This window comes from Rattus norvegicus, chromosome Y (assembly GCF_036323735.1).
Source record: "Rattus norvegicus strain BN/NHsdMcwi chromosome Y, GRCr8, whole genome shotgun sequence".
Lineage (NCBI taxonomy): Eukaryota > Metazoa > Chordata > Mammalia > Rodentia > Muridae > Rattus > Rattus norvegicus.
The window spans coordinates 11,896,108-11,902,107 of record NC_086040.1 but is presented as its reverse complement, the minus strand read 5'-3'; positions in this window follow the sequence as shown (position 1 = coordinate 11,902,107).

Here is a 6,000-nt window from a genome sequence, read left to right as displayed (position 1 = left end):
AGTCCCTTCAAACCTGTGTTACAGTCATTCAGAAGACGTTGTTGTACCTCATGCCTGAGTATGTGTGAGTGACCCTTCCCAGTGATGGGCAACCTCCCTTCTATCTAAGGAATGGAACCTTGTGGGAGACCAGGTGTCCTAGACTGGTTTAATGAATAGATGATCCAAACACAGGGGGTTGGGGGGCCGCCACACTCAATGCTGCCTTTGCCTGCTTGATTAATTAAACAAAAAGGGGGAACTGTAGGCAGCTGCGATGTGGCGACCCTCAAAGATGGTGTTGGTTTCCGCCTTCCACTCTCCCAATGGTGCACACTTCTTGTAGTAAGCAAGTCTTTATTTGGCTATGCCTGCCTGGACTGCTAGCTTCTGCATAGTGACAACCTTTCTTCATGACCCATGTAGCTTGCTGGCATTGGCCAGCACTAGCTATTTAAGTGTTCTTCAGGGGTTCCCAGGGGTCAGAAGATTGTAACAAGATTCCTGAATAAAACTGCTTGAAGAAGATCTTTGTTGGTCGTGTCTTCCTTGCTGGTCATGGGTGGGCATGACAAGGGACTTTGTATATATTCCTCAAAGTGTACTCAAAAATTTTGTTTTCCAACTCCAATCTCTGCAATGATTTTGGTCACAAAGGGGGGCCAGATATAGAGTGAGTATATAAGTGTAAATACTGTGTACCTACTTCAAATGATAAACTCCCAAAGCCTTATTTTATCGAAAAATTACCAGACATCAGGAAAGCAAAGGACAACATGGACTATTGATTTCAGTTTCTTGTCCCATTTGAGCACTTGTTGGTAAAATTTGATAAAGGTTAGGGGAGCTGAGGGTTTTTTCAAACCCATATGAAAAACAATGCCAATGAACCAGAGCTTTCTTGTACTAGACCAACATACAAAAAAAGTACATGGACTGACCTACGGCTAGAAATGCATATGTGGCAGAGGATGGCCTTTTTGGCAACAGTGGAAAGAGAGGCCTTGTCCTCCACAGTTTGTCTGCCAGTTCAGGGGAATGTCATGCGGCAGAAAGACTGGTTAGAGAAGAAGGAAATGGAACAGGTAGGGATCTTATGGGCAGGAAACTGGGAAAGGTAATAATATTTTAAATGTTTATATAGAAATATCGAGTTAAAAAAGAAAAAAATATTGACTCAGAAATTTGAAGTGGTATTCAGTGTAATACTAATGGACTGAGATAATAAGTTCTCAACTAGAAGAACTTTTCTCTCCCAGATATCAGTGTCAGACACAAAGTGCACTATAGGTTTCCAAAGCATTGAGGAGTTTAACTTGAGTTAGGGACACAATACTTGTTTTTCCTCTGAATTAGAGGTCAATTAGTAAACCTTACAGTTACTGAAGGATATCTGAGAGGAAGTTGCAGTCACGATCCAGTTGTGACACCACAGAAGAAATTAAGGCTCTCCAGGTTACAAGAGAGTTTTCAGGGCATGCCTAATGGTGATGTCACTGAGGACTGCCATGTCCTACATCCTGAACAGCTTTCCTTACATTGACAAGATTCGAGGGTGTCCTTTCCAGGTCTGTCTCCTTTGACATAGAGGAAACTTTTACTTACACCATCTCCATAAGCTACAGACTTCTGTCTGCTTCAATAGTGTTTACATGCTCTGAATGGAGAAAGTTAGTCAGGGTCTTGGCATGGGTAGAAAGATTAAGGAACATGGAGTGTAGGAGATTCTTCCAGACAAGATTTTTATTCCCAGGTTCATTCCTGAGACACTGTTCAATATTCTAGGTTTTGTCTGTTTCCCAAAGTCTAATATTTTCCCTACAAATGTTTAATTGAATGAATATTGTATTTCAATTTCTTATTGAAAATTCCTTGATTGGGGACATTGTAAATATTCATCAATGTGTACACAAAAATTCTGTTTTCCAATTCCGTTTTCTGCAATGATTTTGGTCAACAAGGGGGCACAGCTAAAAAGTGAGTATAAAAGTGTTAATACTGGGTACCTACTACAAATGGCAAACTCCCAAATCCTTATTTTATTGAAAAATTACCAGACATCAGGAAAGCAAAGTACAACATGTACTATTGAGTTCGGTTTTTATCCCATTTGATATCAGTACTACAATATCTAGCTTCCAGTGTTGCAAAGGCCAGATATGAGGGTTTAGGATGTTTTACCATGATTTTTTCTTAAAGCCAAAATTAAGATACCAGATGATGTGCAGGGAGAAGAATGTCTTGAGGTCCAATTAAAGTCTACTTCAATAGATGTATAAGAACAGGAGGAAGTCTTTTAGAAATTGTCATTTTTGAAGTCTACATTCTTGAAATAGTTGGGCAGAATCCATGTTAACATTCCTCTTAACTACATAGTTTTAGGATCCACCAAAAGTATATATGTATGCATCAGCCAACAAAACTAGGTAAGTTTGCAGGTAAGAAGTGCATTCTACCTGAAACTGGATAGAGATATTTCCTGAGAGACACAGATACCACATGTCAAGTACAGAAGTGAATGCTAGTAGCAAACTAGTGAACTGAAAACGGATCTCTTTTTGGTAAATTTTGAAAAAGGATTAGAAGAGCTGAAGGTGCTTTCAACCCCATAGGAAAAACAATGACAATGAACCACTGCTTTCTCATACTAGACCAATATACACAGAACCTACAAGGGACCAATGGCTCCAAATGCATATGTGGCAGAAGTTGGCCTTTTAGGGCAACATTGTAAAGAGAAGCCCTTGTCCTCCCTAATTTGTCTCCCAGTTCAAGGGAATGTCGTGCAGCAGAAAGGCTGGATAGAGAAGAAAGAAATGGAATGGTTAGGAATCTTTTCCGCAGGAAACTGGGAAAGGAAATAATATTTTTAAAGTAAATATAGAAACATTCTGTTAAAAAAAATCAATAAATTTCACTAAAAATGAAAAAAGGGATATAAAGGAAAAGAAAGCTGCCAAGTAATCACACATATTGACTCGGAAATCTGAAGTGGTAGTCAGAGTAGTATTACTGGAATGTCTGAGATGATGATGTCTCAACTAGAAGCACTTCTCTCTACAAAAAAAAAAAAAAAAAAAAAACAAAAAACAAACAAAAAACAAAAAAAAAACAAAAAACAAAAAAAAAACAAAAAACAAAACAAAACACAAACTGCACTATAGGTATCCAAAGCATGGAGGAGTTTACTTGGAGTCAGGGACACAATACTTGTTTTTCACTTCTTCCTTAGGACTTTTTCTTCTTGAAAAAAAGAGTAAAGGTCATGAGTTCTCAGGAAAACAACTGTGCCATTCACAACACTTGGCTTTTGGAAGTAAGAAATGAATGATATAAACTCTCCAGGAACCATAACTACAGGGAAGTCCAGATGCTTCTGAGGGTCTCCCCACTCCTGATTCCCTTATATGGAAAACTTAGATCATGGCTATATCTTCAGCGATAGCACTAAATCCCTGTAAAGGACTCACTGAGATTTCCATAGGACCACATATTTATTCCTTCTTTTGTATACCATGACAGAGGGCCAGCTTCTTTCTCCCTATTTCTTATCTCTTCATCCTCTTCGTTATCACTCCCGAAATTGCTCTGAATTAGAGGCCAATTAGTAAAACCTAGAGGTATGGAAAGAATGTCTGGGAGCCAGTTGCAGTCACGACAATAGTTGTGACATCACAGAAGAAGCTAGGGCTCTCCAGGTCAGGAGAGAGTATTTCCAGGGAGGGCCTAATGATGATGTCACTGAGAACTGCCATGGACGACCTGCTGAACAACTTTCCTCATATTGACCAGATTCGAATTTGCACTTTCCAGGTATGTTTCCTGTAACACAGTGGAAATCTTTATGTACTCCACCTCCGTAAAGTTAGAGACTTCTCTCTGCTTCACTAGTGGTTACATTCTCTGAATGCAGAAAGTTATTAAGGGACTTGGCATGAGTAAAAAGGATTTAGGACCATGGAAAGTAGGAGATTCTTCTAGATAATATTTTTAGTCTATATGTCACAGATTCATTTTTGTAACCTACAGTTCAATTTTCTAGGGTTTCTCCGTTTCCCAAAGGTCAGTATTTTCCCTACAGACCTTGAGTAGAATGAATATTGTATTTCAATATCTTATTGTAAATTCCTTGATAAGGGACTTTGTAAATATTCCTCAATTTGTACTCATAAATTTTGTTTTCCAATTCCATTTTCTGCAATGATTTTGGTCACAAGTGAGTCTAGCTATAGAGTGAGTATTACAGTGTAAATACTGTGTACCTTTTTCTAATGATAAACTCCCAAATCCTTATTAAAAAATTACCAGGCATCAGGAAAGCAAAGAACAACATGGACTATTGAATTTGTTTTCCTGTCCCATTTGATATCCGGACTACACTACATAGCTTCCAGTGTTCCCATGGCCAGACTTGAGGGTTTAGCATGTTTTACCATGATACTTTCTTCAGGCCAAACCTAAGATACTGGACGATGGGGAGGGAGAAACATGGCTTGAGGAGCAGTTAAACGTCTACTTCAATAGATGTATAAAAACAGGAGGGAGTCTCTTTGAAATTGTCATTTGTGAATTCTTCATTCTTGACATAGTTGGGCAGAACCCATGTTAACATTCCACTTAACCACATAGGTGTATGAGCCACCAAAATCATATATATATATATATATATATATATATATATATATATATATATATATATATATATATATATATACATCAGCCAACATAACTAGAAAAGATTGATGAAGGTAAGAAGTGCATTCTGCCAGGAACCAGGAAAAGATACTTCCTGAGAGACATAGATACAGCATGTCAAATACAGAAGTGAATGCTACTAGCAAACCTGTGAACTGAAAACGAACCTGTATTGGTAAACTTTGAAAAAGTATTACAAGAGGTGAAGGTACTTTCAACCCCTTAAGAACAACAATGCCAATGAACCAGAGCTATCTCATACTATACCAATATGCAAAGAAAGGAGATGGACTGAACTATGGCTCCAAATGCATATATGGCAGATAATGGCCTTTTTGGGCAACATTGGAAAGAGAAGCCCTTGTCCTCCCTTGTACATGTTTCAGTTCAAGGAAATGTCATGCTGGAGAAAGTCTGGTTAGAGAAGAGGTAAATCGGAATGGGTAAGGATCGTATGGGCAGGAAACTGGGAAAGGAAATAATATTTGAAATGTAAATATAGAAACATCTAGTTAAAAAAAGCAATGAAATTTGCTAAAAAATAAATAAATGAAAGTTATAAAAGAACGAAAAAGCTGCCAAGTAATGACACATATTGACTTGTAAATCTGAAGCAGTAGTCAGAGTAATACTAGTGGAAATACTGAGATGGTGAAGTCTCAACTAAAAGCTCTTCTCTCCTAGATATCAGTGTCAGACACAAACTGCACTATAGGTATACAAAGCATGGAGGCGTTTACACTGAGCTGATGACACAATACTTGTCTTTCCTTTGTTTCTTTTAACCTTTTTCTCCAGGGCAAAAAGAGTAAAAGGCATGAGCTCTGAGGAGAACAACTGTGCCCTTCCCAACAACAGCTTTTTGAATGAAGAAACTGATTATATAAACTCTCTGACTTCTAGGAACCGTATCAAGCAGGGAAGTCCAGATGATTCTGAGAGGATCTCAGCTCCTGATTCCCATGTGTGGAAGGTTCAGATCAAGGTTATCTCTTCAGCAAACACACTCAACCCCTACCCAATATTCACTGAACTTTCCTAGGGACCATTTATTTCTTCCTTTTTTATACAATGACAGAAGGGCAGCTTCCTTCTTTTTTATCTCCCTCCCTAATGCCTGTTTAGCCAGAATAGGAGGTCAATGAGTTAACCCTAGAGGTCCTCAAAGCATATCCAAGAGGCAGTTGCTGTCACCACAACACTTGTGACATCACAGAATAGCTAGGGCTCTCTAGGATACAGGAGATTTTCAGGGAGGGCCTAATGATGATGTCACTGAGAACTGCCATGTCCTACCTGCTGAACAGCTTTCCTTATATTGTCCAG